Source organism: Zalophus californianus, chromosome 4 (genome assembly GCF_009762305.2).
Source record: "Zalophus californianus isolate mZalCal1 chromosome 4, mZalCal1.pri.v2, whole genome shotgun sequence".
Lineage (NCBI taxonomy): Eukaryota > Metazoa > Chordata > Mammalia > Carnivora > Otariidae > Zalophus > Zalophus californianus.
Window position 1 is genome coordinate 75,084,566 of NC_045598.1, and position 14,286 is coordinate 75,098,851.

Consider the following 14,286-nt stretch of genomic DNA (forward strand, 5'->3'; position numbering starts at 1 on the left):
CAAAGCTGGCGTGTCAGCTGTAACAGAGAATGGAGAGTTTAAATTTGGGTTCAGATAGCCCTGAGTTCTCCTGCTTCTTCTCTAACTTATGAGCTGGGAGGCCTCCAGGAACTCACAGGCACAGTTTGAGTCTCTGTGAGGTGGGATGATCATACCTCCCCCTCCGCCCCAGGGCGGTTACGAGGATGAAATCAACTAACTTAAGTCAAAGCACTCATACGAAGTCTGGTAGGCAAGAGGTGTGCAGTGCCTTGGGCCTTCTCTTTTCTTTCCCTCTGTTGCCATGTTTTACTGCAAAATTGGAAACAGATATCTTGGTGAGGGACAAATGTATAGTGGCCTCTCTCTTGCCATAACCACTGTCACCAGCATCAGCAGCTTGATTTTTCTCAGAAGTGCTACTAAGGATGTGGACAGCACAGAGGACTCCAAATCTTCACAAAGAACATACCCATTAACTTATAACTCATCAGCCAGGCTGGGCTGTCTTGCCTAAGTGGAATGTTTCTCAGAGAAGCTAAGTGGGGAGGGACACTTACGTTGTCTTCACCAAAATAAGCCACTGGTAGGACCCCTGGAATTAAGACCGTAGATCATAATGCATTTCAAATGCCTTGCCCTAGGCTAGTCAAAATCTTTTGACTCTTCTTTCTTCAAATGACCCACGGGCATGGTTCCTTAGCATGGGGCCAACCTAACAGGTTCTGCGAAAGCCAGCGTACAGGAAGCAGTGTTATCATTTTGTGGTCCTGGGGAGGCTTTTAGTAAATCAATCTTTCCATTACAGCTATGATATCCAAAGTCATGCTCTGGTGACATGCTCTCTTTCTGTAGATTCTTGTAATAGCAGCTTAATACTGGATTTTATTTCTACCCAACCCAGTTCTGACACCGACTATCTAGAGTTGGCGCAGACTCCACAAGTTCAGGGCAAAGCCCTCCACAGGACTGCCCTCCCCCTTCAGATGCTAGTTACAAGTTTCAGGGAGTCCCCAGGCCACCCAAACTTCTGCCCAACTGGCTACAAATATGGCAGTTCCATAAATTCTTCAGGTTTGATAATTCACTAGACTGACTCATAGAACTCAAGAAAATGCTATACTTATGATTACAATCGTATCTGAAAGGATACAACTCAAGAAGAGCCAAATGAGGAGAGCCTAGGGCAGAACTCAGCTTCTGTGTCCTCTCCCCACAAAGTGAGAGAGAATGTGTCACCCTCCAGGCACTTCTATGAGTTCACCAATTTGGAAGTTCCAATGAGCCTTGATGTCAGAGTTTTTATTGGGATTTCATTATGAAGACATGACTGATCTCAGTCTCTCCCCTCCCCAGCTCCCAGCCCCTGCAACTTTCCCTCACCCAGGTCAGGCTGGGCCAAAATTCCAACACTCCAATCACATGGCTGGCCTTTCTGATGTCCAGCCTCCATCCTGAAGCTATCTAAAGGCCCACAGGAGTCATCTCATTAGCTTAACAAAGACATTTCTATCATTCGGGAAATTCCAAGGGTTTTAGGAGCTCTGTATCAGGAAGGGGGCCAGCAAAGACCAAATATATTCTTTATTATATCATAGTCTCTTATTATTATTTACAAAACATAAGGGCTTTGAGTTTAAGCTTCTTCCTTTGGGCAGTGGGAATCACTTAAAGCAAGTGATTTATTGAGCAGCTACTATGGGCCATTCAAAATATACATGCTGAGAGCTATACTTTTGGAAGATAATTTAGGTGATTGCATGGAGGGTGGTCTGCATGACGTGAAGACAGGAGACTAGGAAGGAGGCAGTAGCCCCTGTGTAGCCATAAAGCAATGAGAGCTAACCTAGGGGAGCACAAGTGGAAACAGAAAATTTGGGAGGTATTTGAGAGAGGTTTTGAAGGAAGATTTCAACTTACCATCTTTTTTTGTTTTTGTTTTTACAGAACATCCATTGATCTTTATTTGATTTGATAAAAATCTGCATTATTAAAAGACAGGTAATAAAATTTAAGTTTATATTGAATCTAACATATTAAGTTCTGTAGTATTTAGAATATTACATAAGAAATGTCCGCTGGGGAAAGAGGGTAAAAGCATCACCATATCTGCAGGTGTGGTCCATAGTGTGCAACACATAAAAATAATCCTAGGGATAATGCAACTGACCTACTTTGGTAAAGTGTTTTTCCTTTTGGGGAGAGGAAGTGTGGCAAAGAGGGGCAGGAATTCAAAGGCATAAGCAGAATGGCTTCTCCCATTTCAAAATGGTAATAAAAATATTTAGATCATGGCACTAGGGCACCTTTGAGGAAAAAAACACGCCTTGATCAGAGTAGGCTCACTGCATAACTTTTTAGTAATATGTACAATTTTCAAGTAATGGAGAGGACTTAAGGAATAGTTTTACTTTAACTGTGGCTATCTATTTTTCTTCTTGCCCTCTGGGGCTTGATCTATTTCAGAATTACATGGATACGTCTCCACACAGTTTCTAGAAAACCAGACTCCTATTCTTGAAACACCTTCTATCAAAGGAATCATCAAGAATTTTACCTCTATACAATCAGTATCATAACCGTCTCATGGCTGAAATGAACTCCCTTTTCTATAGCTCTATTCGATATTCTTCAGTGCGGGGGCTCATGAAGAAGGTTTTCATTCCTTTTGATTCCTGTATTCAAAGGACAGCAGGTACCACTATAGTCTTCTATTGCTTTATACTGAATGCTTCTTTTTTTTTTTTTCTTAGAGAGAGAGAGTGAGAGAGTGTCCATGGTGGGGGGGGGGGGGGCGTGGGGAGGAGAAAGAATCTTAGTCAGGCTCCTCAGGCTCCACACCCTATGCAGAGCCTGACCTGGGGTTCAATCTCATGACCCTGAGATCATGACCTAAGTGGAAATCAAGAGACTGATGCTTAACGGACTGAGCCACCCAGGTGCCCCCTCCCCAACTTTTTTTTAGAAGCAGGGAGGGACGGAGGGAAGGGGAGAGAGAAAATCTTAAGCAGGCTCCACGTCCAGTGTGGAGTTGATCTGGGGCTTGATTTCACAACCCTGAGATCACGACCTGAGTGGAAATCAAGAGTGAGCCCCCCAGGCGCCACCACTTTTGACTCTTTTATCTGTATTTTGTCTCAATTGTTCTACTGCTGACAGCCTCCTCTAATTGGCCACTCTGGCCCATCTCCTTCAGGGACCCTGACCATGTAAATACCTGTTTAAAATTCCTCCATCTACTTCCCATAATCATAAGGTAAAACAAAGACCTCAGCTAGTTGGTAATACTGAATTCAATCCTTAACCTTTTCTTCAATCCATGATTCAATAGAAGTTTTGTTTGTGAGAATTATTTTCACCTGGTTACAAAATAACATCCCAACAGCTATGGTTGTTCCTAAAGCTAATCCCAAGGCAGACAAGGTGGCCCCAAAAGCTGCTAACTCAAAGGGAATTAATTGGAAGAGGGTCTCTCCAAGCTGCATTCATATCAATCTTTACCATATTTCACCCAAAGGAGAGCCAACTATAAAGCTGTGTAAACACAGTCCTAACAAAAACGAAGGCAGTATGAATACAAGCCAGTGGTGTTCAAAGGAGAAACAGTGTGAAGGAAGCATGATTTCGGGAACCACAACAGTTGCTGATCCAAGGACAGTGATGGTCCCTCTTCATCACATATCTGTTAGACCTTTTGCAGTGATGCAAGCCCCGTATGCTTGGCAGACTTCACTATCCTGAGAATTTTCTGGTTTCTGCCCCAAAGGGACAAGGCCAGGACCAATAAACATAGCATTGAAGTAATTATAAAGAATTTTATAATTTATAACTTATCAACATGTTGAAATAAAGTCACACTTCCTCCAGTGGTGTGTAAAGGCCAGGACCACAACACAGGGTCAGTCGTGGCCATGGTAGAACATGTTGCTATATCCCTAAGGGTCTGATGGGACCCCAGGGACACAGTCTCATTCTTAGAGATTTTCAGACTTGATAACCAAGCAGGATGTAGCCATTTTGGTGAGAAAGAATGAATGCCCTCCTACATTTAGAAAATCATAGATCCCCTTTTTCTGTGCACACATTTCCATGTGCCACAAATCCATGTGTGTTCCCTCATTGTCATGCCTTTAAGTTATGGGATGTGAACACAGATTATGCCATTTTCACTGTTAACACATGCATAGCTCTTTATCTTGACCAGAAGAATCCAGTATCTTGGCATGAAACTCAATCTCTGTCTGGTCCCTGGTGCCCGTCCCTCAGCCATTGCATTTCCTGTTCCACCTGGAACAGGTTTTTCTCCTCGTCAGATAACTCCGTCTGGGTACCAGAGTCCAGCACAAGCAGAAAGCAAACCCTGGTTACAAGAAGGCGGAATGCAGGAACTAACCCGGCCAATCTGGTCTCTCTACCAGTTCTCTCCCCCATTCAAAGTTTTGTCTCTGTTACAAACTACTACATGATGACTAGAGAAGACTAGTTGAAGAGTTTAGCTACTTTCTAAAGAAATCCAAGTAATATTGATAAACTGGCTCCTTTGTGATTAACAGAGCTTTGTGTTCTAAACATTGAAAACTCAACTAGCAGGAAAGATCTTAATACTTCAGCTCTTGAGCAACCTTCAGCAACAGAGCAACCTCTGTCCTGATTTTTAAATGCCATATTTCCATTATTCTTCTGAACAAAAATATTGACTCCTCTTGTCTTCCAATGGCTAAACTATTTCTGTTTTAAAATGAACATAGTCAGTTTTTACCTTTCAAGCAGACTTTTGAAATGTGTTCTCTTTGGAGGGCAAGGTGCTCCCTTCCCTTGCAGATCACAAATTCACGAAGCTGGTGGGGGAATGTTGGGATGGACCCCTCTGGAAATCGGGTACAAAAAAGAACCTGTAACATTGATATGTTAAAACTGGCTATTTCTTCCTGCATGCAGATTTTGGTAAACAATAAAAACAATATTTCAAAATTCTCAGTGTATACTCTTTTTTCCGTAACATTAACTAAGATATTGACTAAATCACTTATATTTGCAGAAGTTCTGCAACATAATAGATATTTTACATAAAAATTTCTCAAAAAAAATAATTTCACGGGTTTCAATTGGAGGGAGGAAGAGAAATAATGATTATTTTATGTATCATGGGTGATATGTTAAATTGAAATAGAAATGAAAGTATAAAAAATATATGCTGTATTCCTGCAATAAGCACTTATGTTTACTTTTTAAAAAAATCATATATCAAGCTGCAAGAGCTTGGCTTTTAAGAAACTGTCAACTGGCAGTTCTTCATGTTTATCAGTTTATTAATTTTTTTTTAAGTAGACTCCACACCCAGCATAGAGCCCAACGTGGGGCTTGAACTCATGACCCTAAGATCGAGACCTGAGCTGAGATCAAGAGTCAGATCCTGCTCAACCTACTGAGCCACCCAGGCACCCATCAATTAATTATTTTAAAAAACATGAAGGAAGTACTCCCCCTTTGACATAATATCAAAATAATTAAGTCAACAAATAATTTTTGAACCTCAACTATGTGGGAAACAAACAAAAAAAATGTAAAGTGTCAAAAAAGAGAAGATAAAATTAACTGTTGACTATTAATAAAAATTGACACAGTGCATATTTGTGTGTATCAGGCAGTTCTAAGACACATGTATTAAATCACCTAATCCTCACAACACACTCTAAAGTACTATAATTATCCCCATTTATCTACGGAGAAACTGAGGCTTAGAGAAGCCAAGCAACTTATTTAAGTTTTCACACCTATGGAAGATTAAAAAAAAAAATGGTTAATTAGTATAAGAGCTTTCAGAAAAGAAAGTGTTAGAAACACTTCATGGAGCTAGGATTTGGATAGGACATTTAAAGACCGATGCAATTTGGAGGAGAGAACAGAGGGGAGAGAAATTAGAAAAGGGAGTCAAGATACATACAAAATCAAGGAGGTGGTAAAGAGCTGTGAAGCCACTGAAGGCACATGCAAATTTGATGGCAGTTCCCCTCAGAGTAAACTGTAACATTTGAGAAGTTGATTTTGCTAAAGAAAGTTAGGTTTGTAAGAATTCAGTTATATAAGGTTTTTTTGGTTTGTTTTTTGTTTTTAAAACAGTGCTGGGTAAAATCAAGATAAATCCAAATCCTTTTAGTTAAGGAATTACAATACTTCTATGCAGCTGCTTAGGGTCCCAGAAAGATCAGAAGATAGATTCATCTGTGCTTCTCTTGAACCTCTAGCTTTACTCTCGATTTGAGAAGACAGGCAGGAATCTCCACACAACTCTTGGCTTTACAAGGCCTTAATGGGAAGAGAGAAAAATATCCACCAATCGCCACAAAAAATGTTCAGCAAAGACCATGCTGACTCCCTCATTTTCCTGTGAAAATGGTGGCAGGGCGTGCAGAAGTGCTTCTCGCTCTCGCATCTGAAATTGGTACCACGCCATTTGTCTTCAGAACACTAAACAGATCTAACCTTGCAGAGAATTCTACATAAGCTTTGTTATCACTAGTTTTCAAAAATATTCTGGAATTTTAGAGGCTGGGCAGCAATCTATAAATGCTATATAATAAATGCTTTCCTCACCATTCTAAGAAATAGTCCTCCAAGATTTTGAAAATTCCTTTCCCCTTCAAGCATGCAGAAGTCCCCCAGTTTTCCCACCTCCATGCTCTTTGGGAGATTGGAGGGGATAAGGGGCCAGTCTGATTTGAGGAAAAGCATTATGATGTGATTGTTGGTCTAGACAGAGTCACAGTGTGCCTATCTGGGGACTGTCGCAATTGTGGCTGATTTGGTATTACCTACCACTCCTGATCATGAAAGATTAAAGCTTGCCCAAGTAAAGAAGTGATAACTTTCAATATATTGTTGCTTTTTCCTTCTCTGGATACAGACTTAAAGAGAAACATTCAACACCTATTGTGTAATTGTTTTAGATTATTTAAAGATTTTTCATGTAGGAGTTCAAGACAAAATCTTACACAGAAGATTTCAAGGTGGCTTAACTGGAGTGTCTCCCTACTCTAAACGGACTACATAGTATCTCCTTTCTCTGTCCGTGTGGGCTGATGATGGACATAATTTACCCTTAATAGTCCTGAGGTATATTCCTCGTAGAAAAATGAAGAACAGCATTATATCTGGGAAGATAATAATCTAGAGATAAAAATCAAAAGAAGAAAACTGATGTTGATTTCTTTTAAATGTTCTAGGGGAAAAAAAATCACATTTCCAGCAGTTTAAAAAATTGTGATGTTATAAAGTAAAAAGGGAGTTGTAGGAGTATAGGCTTTGGAGTCAGGTTGCCTGGATTCTGTTCTTGGCTCTGCCACCTACTAGCACCATGACCTTAGGCAAGTGACAGTACCTATCTGTGTCTCAGCCTTCTTATCTGTGAGATGGGGACAGTGACAGTACCTATTTTATAGTGCTGTTACATGAATTAAGTGAAATAATACATGTGAAATGCTTAAACCATGCCTGGCGTGGAGTACTCAACAAAACTTACTTTACTACCCTATCTGTGGCATTCAAATCACTGTAGCAATCGTACCACTTACGATTTCCAGACTGGGTTCCCAAACCAATTTCTAAAGTCCCTGAAAACATTTTCTGATTGTTTCAAAGCAGTTGATCAGAAGCATTGTTACAGGAAGCATAATTTTGAGTTCTGCTTTAGCCAATGAACTCAACAGTTAATGTGAAATGACATCAGATCAGACTGTTGTCAGGAGCATTTGATTGACGACGTTCAAGAAATCTGGATGTTTTCAGTCTCCTAAATAAGGCCACAGTTGTTTTCATGTTGTGGTAAAATGATCCTTCCTCTGGTCACATGAAGCAATTTATCTTATCTAACTCAAGTCTTTTTCTCTTTCTGCATTGCTTTTGGAAGCAATCAGTGCAATTAACTCGGAAGTTTCCCTGAACCCCCCACCACACACACACACAGATGTCCATTCTTTACTATAAGGTGGTACTTCCTTTTCATTGAGGATTAATTTTTCAGTTTCTTTTTAAAAACAAGATAGAATGTAAAATATTTTCTAATCATTTTGATGAAACGTTATCATGCTAGACAGAATTCATGGTGCCTTTCTTTGAAATTCCATAATCAGAATGTATCACTCCTAATAACCCTCTACTGAATGTACCTCAGAAACAAGGAGAGACAGCTATAAATGTTACACCAGGCCTAGAAAAGCAGTCAAAGGAGAGAATAATTATAAGACCGGGGATGATTCTGGGAGGGAGAACACCTAAGGATATAAAGTTATTCTACCAATGTCCAATTCGTAGGGGGAAAAAAAAAGCCAGTTATTGTCAGAACTGTGAAGGATCTGAGACTTTATCCCTTGCAAGCTAAAAAAAATGAGCCTGCCACAGTTTCTTGGATGGTGGTAGAAGGCAGGAAACTCCTGGATCAGATGAAAGTTTATTGCTCAGCAAAAGTAGAAGCCAGAGTATTAGCAATTTTGTGTCAGTTCCTGGAGTCCCAACACAGTAATAGTAGGTTGTGTTATAGGAGAGGAACCATGAGCTTAGGGAATGTGAATGTTTTATAATGAGTTTAAGTATGTCTGCCTCTTGCTCTGAAGAGAAACATTATCTTTATTATACTGGACAGTAGGTTTGCTTGCCTTTTTCTCCGGGGGAAGCAATTTTCTCTCTCTTCAAAGGCTGTTCACTCTACAAGTATCCTTGAATTTTAGACTGGAAGAAAGGGTCTTACTTATAAAACGTGCAGTGCCTTGCTCATAAGATGTGTGGAAATACTAGAAACCCATGGAGAACAGTCTTCTAAGTCACTAATAAATAAACTATTCCATGCCACCCCTTTAAGTACTCAGGATGTATGTGTTTGTCTTATACAAGTTTCAAATTTCTAAAAGGATGTCAAAGAACCCAGGGGCTAATAAGAATATGTAAAGGCAAGGAAATATTCCTCAGTGTAAAGGACCAAGGCCACACTATTACTAGTGAGAATTGGTGCTCTTTGTCCTATTAAAGATGAGGGGCACTCTATTTACTGATGTTTGTAAGGAAAGGAGCTATGGAAAACATCTACCCAGAGGGCTTATCTTGGTGGGCATTCATTAAATGAATTAATAGGGCTGATAATTTCCTGTGCTTTCCAAAGAAAAAAGGTCATACGAAGGTTCTGCAGTCTTTAACTCTAGAATAACAGTTCAAATGTTCTATTCTGAGAGATTTTGTTCTTCCTGGAATGTTGGTAGTTGTGACAAAGGAAACAGTTCCATTATCAGATAAAGTTAGAGACATGCTAGGGTCAGCAAAGTTAAACAAGTATTTTTAACTCAGGACTTCTCGGAGTCCTAAGCATGTTAACATGCACTGTGAATCTCTGAAAGGGATATAGTATCCTCCAAGGGAATTTGACCACAGACCCCTATTTCTCTGGAGTCTTGAAGGGGAGAGTTCTAAGGAAAGCTGCTTGGAAATGCCTCAGTGGGGAAATGGCCCTAGCTCACTGACCATGGATGGTGAACGACAAAGGTGCTTTGGGAAGATTTTGCCTGATGGGTCTGCCATGCTCCGGGCAGATTTCCTATGGATAGCAGCAATGGGTGCCTTCACCCTTCCTTGATCAGATGTTGGTGATTATAGCCATTACTGACTGAAATTTAGGGAGGATAAATATGTATCATTTTAAGATCAATCTGAAAAGTTTTAGCCCTGAGTAAGTCCTAAGAAATCACCTATTCCAACCCCTTTGTTGCAAACAAGGAGACTGAGGATGCAAAGATATTAAAAGACTTGTCCCAAGTCACAAAGTTAGTTAATGGCAGAGCCACGCCTGGAATCTAGGTCTCATTAATCCCAATCTGTGCTCTTTTCACGAACAGCAATAAAAGTGACCATTAAGGGCCACTATCATTGATACTGAGAAGGAAAACCAAGCTTTCTTGTTTTTTTTTTTTTTTCCTAGAGAGGTAAACAACATAAGTAAACTCAGGAAATTCATAAATGAATTCAAGAAAATCATCTTGTATTAGTATGGGTGGTGGTTTTAAGAAGACATCACCTGGGCATGGTTAAAGCATTTTCTAAGTATACAAAGCACCTTTCATGATAGTTTTCCTTTTTTTAAAAGATTTTATTTATTTATTTATTTATTTATTTGGGGGGGAGAGTGCACAAATGGGGGGAGGAGCAGAGGGAGAGGGAGAGAGAGAATCTCAAGCAGACTCCAAGGTGAGCACAGAGCCCGATGCAGGGCTTGAGCTCACGACCCTGAGATCATGACCTGAGCCAAAATCAAGAGTGGGGTGATTAACTGAGTCACCTAGGTGTCCCCATGATATTTTTCCAAAGAGAGTCATGTTTATGTAAGTAACAAGAGCATCTTCAATTTCACTACCCTGGTAAGGTTTCTTGAGCCATCGATAGTCATGCCTCAGAGAGCAAGCAGCTTCTTAGTCAAAGGGAAGAAGCAATTCCTTCGGCTTGAAGTTAGGTGCTTCGTGAGGGCTGATGTCACTGAAATTTGAAGCAAGTCAATGTTAAACTGTGATCTGAGATCTTCTATGGCACATTCTATATGCATAATAAGATATGGCATTAAAAGACTGGAAATGTCGAGTCCTGGGAAAATTGAGTTACCTTTCTTAGGAGATATATCTTAGTGTTTTGTTTTGTTTTAATAAATAAGGACATTCCAAACCCCTTAAGGATGTTTCATTACCTTTAGAATAATTCACTGCATGGTTACAGCTAGTCATTTACAGATGATGTGAAGTTCTTCGAGCGTGGTGGCATGTGCTTAATAAATAGTAGTATGAAGATACTATTTAGTAATATAATTATAACAGTGAGATTCAGGTGCAAAAAAATAAAAGCCACTCTTGAGAATGTCAAACTCATTTTTCACTTTAAGCTTATATTATATAAGTATTATGTGAAAGTTACTTATATATCACTGGCCCATACGAACAATAATTCTAAGAATGGGTTTCTCTGCCTGGTATATTTCATATTGCCTAACTTCCGAGCCACAGACACTTTATGATCTTTCATTAAGAAGTTTGTTTTCAGTCATAAAATGCTTTTCAGTTAAAGAGTAAGCTGTAAAATCACCTCATGAAGACACATTTGGGACGTGAGTAGGCTATTGGGCAGCACAAACTAATGCCATTTCAAAACCTCCTGAAAAAGTACCTTACTGAATGTACCTGATGGATTCAATTTAAAAATATTCATTTTCCATATGACTGAGTAGTGGTTAAGCAGGAGAACTCTGAAATTAGACTTGCCCAGGCCCAAATCCTAACTCTTCTACTCAGTGGTCATATGACCTTTGATTAGTGACTTGTTTATAATATGCCTCAGTTTTCTCCTCTGTCAATAGGAGGAAATAACACTGCCTGGATAGCAAGGGTAAATAAATCAGACAATGCATATAAAGCTTGTACCTAGCACACAGTGTGTACCTAGTGTTTCTTTCTTTTTTTTTTTTTTAAGACCTTATTTATTTATTTGACAGAGAGAGAGAAATAACGAGAGCAGGAACACAAGCAGGGGGAGTGGGAGAGGGAGAAGCAGACTTCCCATGGAGCAGGGAGCCCGACACGGGACTCGATCCCAGGATCCTGGGATCATGTCCTGAGCCAAAGGCAGCCGCTTAAGGACTGAGCCACCCAGGCGCCCCTAGTAAGTGTTTCTTAGTATCATTTCCAAAGCCTATCACAGATTAGTGGGACCAACCACTTCAGTCTTATGTGTGTGTATGTGTTAGCGGTGGGTGAGGGCTGGGGGGGGGGTGGGGTGGTCAATAAACAAGACTGATTTTATAAGAATTTGGCCCATAGTTTTGTAGTATCCTATTTTTAAATCCTCAGCACCACCACCCTCTCCGCTGGCACAAATTCAACTGCCATTTTAGAGTCAAGACCGCATTTGACCACATTACCTCTTGGGCAACTTCCTGCTCACACGACATTTTCTAGGGGGGGTTTATTCTCCTGGTCTTAGCATTTTTAATGGCATAGAGCCAAGGATTTCAAAACTGTTGCTAAAGGTGGATTTTAACTGGCAGCTATTAATTCAGAAAGTGCTAATTGTTGCAACAGTGTTATAAGAGTTGAAATTTAAAACAACAATGCTTTCTGTTAGCTCAGGACCTTCCCACAAAAGCTCAGAAAGGATCGGGGGAGCAGATGTGCATAGGGTGCGTAGAGAATGCTGGGTTAAACCCTGCTGGTGGTTTTGGTTTAGAATTTAGATTTTACTTTCACTATTACTAGGCAGGATCAACTGACATCAAATATAAAACAAAACAAGCATAGCAGGTTGGTCTTCAAGAACAGGCCCAACATTGAAAAATCAAGGTTTAAGCAGATACATAATGTCAGTATAAACTCTATGAGCTAAAGGATTTCACATTCTAGAGCATGATGTTTAATACAAATTACTGTGTACTGGAAGTCAGAACAGTACAAAAAATTGACACTTTAAAAAACTCATTCTTTCAACGTTTAATACCAGGCTCTGTGCTAGGTGTTGACATAGAGATGAAAAAAGACACAGTAGTGAAACAAAAATGTAAAGAGATAATGGCAGCACATCATGGTCAGTGCTGTGGGAGCACAAGAAAGGGAGAATTACACTTGCCGGGAGCCTCTGGAAGCTTCACAGAGAAAGCGACTTTTGAAATATGCCTTCAAGGACTGCTATAGCCCAGCCTGCATTTTATTATAACTAACAACGAAACAATGTAATTACCACTTCTATACAACCCACTAGAGGGGTTGCAGATACTCTAAGTCTCGCTAGAACCTTTTTATTTTTTTTAAAGATTTTATTTATTTATTTGACAGAGAGAGACAGCGAGAGAGGGAACACAAGCAGGGGGAGTGGCAGAGGGAGAAGCAGGCCTCCCGCTGAGCAGGGAGCCCGATGCGGGGCTCGATCCCAGGACCCCGGGATCACGACCCGAGCCGAAGGCAGACGCTTAACAACTGAGCCACCCAGGCGCCCCTCACTAGAACCTTAAAAAAAGTAGGTATTGATGTTCTAATAGACAGATGGAGAAACTGGGGTTCAAAAATTAAGAAACTCAGGGTCACATAGATAGTAGGGAATGGCCCGAGGACTTGAGCCCAGATCTGTATCATTCCAAATCCCCTACCATGGCCCTGCACTGCCCAGAAAATCCACTTCAGCTCCCTATTGCCAACCAGTACATGATTAACTTGTAAGTATGTGGAGTCTTGGTGTGGGAACTCACTCTGAAAGCCCATAGAGAATCTCAAATTTTGGTATCAAGAACTGGGTGACTGAAAGGTGAAGATGGTGGCTCTGTAGACATGGCTCACCTGGGGTATAGTGCCCTCTCCTTATTCTGAAATGCAATCACATTTAGTTTGGAATGGTTTATTCTGACTCATGGGCTGCCAGATTCCCTCTCTCAAGCTCTGTGAACACCTTGAAGTCAGGGAATAAGCCTTATACAGCAGGCCCCCCCCCCCCGCCACTTTATCTGAGGTTTTGCTTTCCATGGTTTCAGATACCCACAGTCAACTCTGGTCCAGAAGGAGATGACCCTCCTTCTGACAAATTGTCAGAAGACTAATAATAGCCTAACATTACATCATAATGCCTATGTCACTCACCTCACTTTATCTCGCCCCATAGGTATTTTATCACTTCACATCATCACAAAAGGAAGAAGGGGGAATACAATACAATATGATATTTTGAGAGAGAGAGAGACCATATTTACATAACTTTATTACAGATTTTGTTATCATTGTTCTATTTTATTATTGTTGATTCCTTACTGTGCCTAATTTATAAATATTACAGGTATGTATGTACAGGAAAAAAACAGCCTCTATAGGGTTTGGTACTATCTGCAAATTCAGCCATCCACTGGGTGTATTGGAGCATATTCCCCAGAGATCATGGGGTCTACTATGCTTCTTTGAGACCCTCAGAGTCCAGCACTCACAGAAATTGGCTGATGGATTGTGGATTCACCTTATGGTTTTCCGAGGGCTTGATAAGTGTGGATGTTGATTTAAGTTAGGTTGACTGAGGTGAGGTTGAGTAGACTTAGGGTTTACATGCTCTAAAATAAGAAAAAATATACTAAGCTGTATAACATAGTGGTTTTCAGACTCATGCCTCTCAGACTTTGGGGTGCATGTGAATCACGTGACTACATGTAGCCCTACCCAATACACCCTATTTAAAAAACAGGTCAAGTGCGGACAAAAGTATTGCAATTAAACATCTGGGGGAGGCAGGAGACTCAATTTTCAGGGTTCATATCCC

The 14,286-nt window shown here is 40.4% G+C and overlaps 1 protein-coding gene and 1 pseudogene across 7 annotated transcripts in view; one reads left to right on the forward strand and one right to left on the reverse strand.

Moving 5' to 3' along the window:
- LRRC8B (leucine rich repeat containing 8 VRAC subunit B) overlaps window positions 1-4,390 on the forward strand; it is a 102,093-nt gene extending 97,703 nt beyond the window's left edge. For 2 of the 7 annotated variants that reach the window (XR_003519831.2, XR_003519823.2), the window contains 3 exons: window positions 1,927-1,980; window positions 2,595-2,674; window positions 3,497-3,705. The gene's annotated coding sequence lies outside the window, so the exon portion shown is untranslated. Of the gene's footprint in view, window positions 1-1,926; window positions 1,981-2,445; window positions 2,675-3,496; window positions 3,706-4,275 lie in introns of those variants that run through there. The other 5 variants (XR_003519828.2, XR_003519802.2, XR_003519854.2 and 2 more) reach the window with 3 other exon arrangements.
- On the reverse strand, window positions 2,402-3,775 carry LOC113922036 (annotated as a pseudogene).
- Window positions 4,391-14,286: the final 9,896 nt, after the last annotated feature.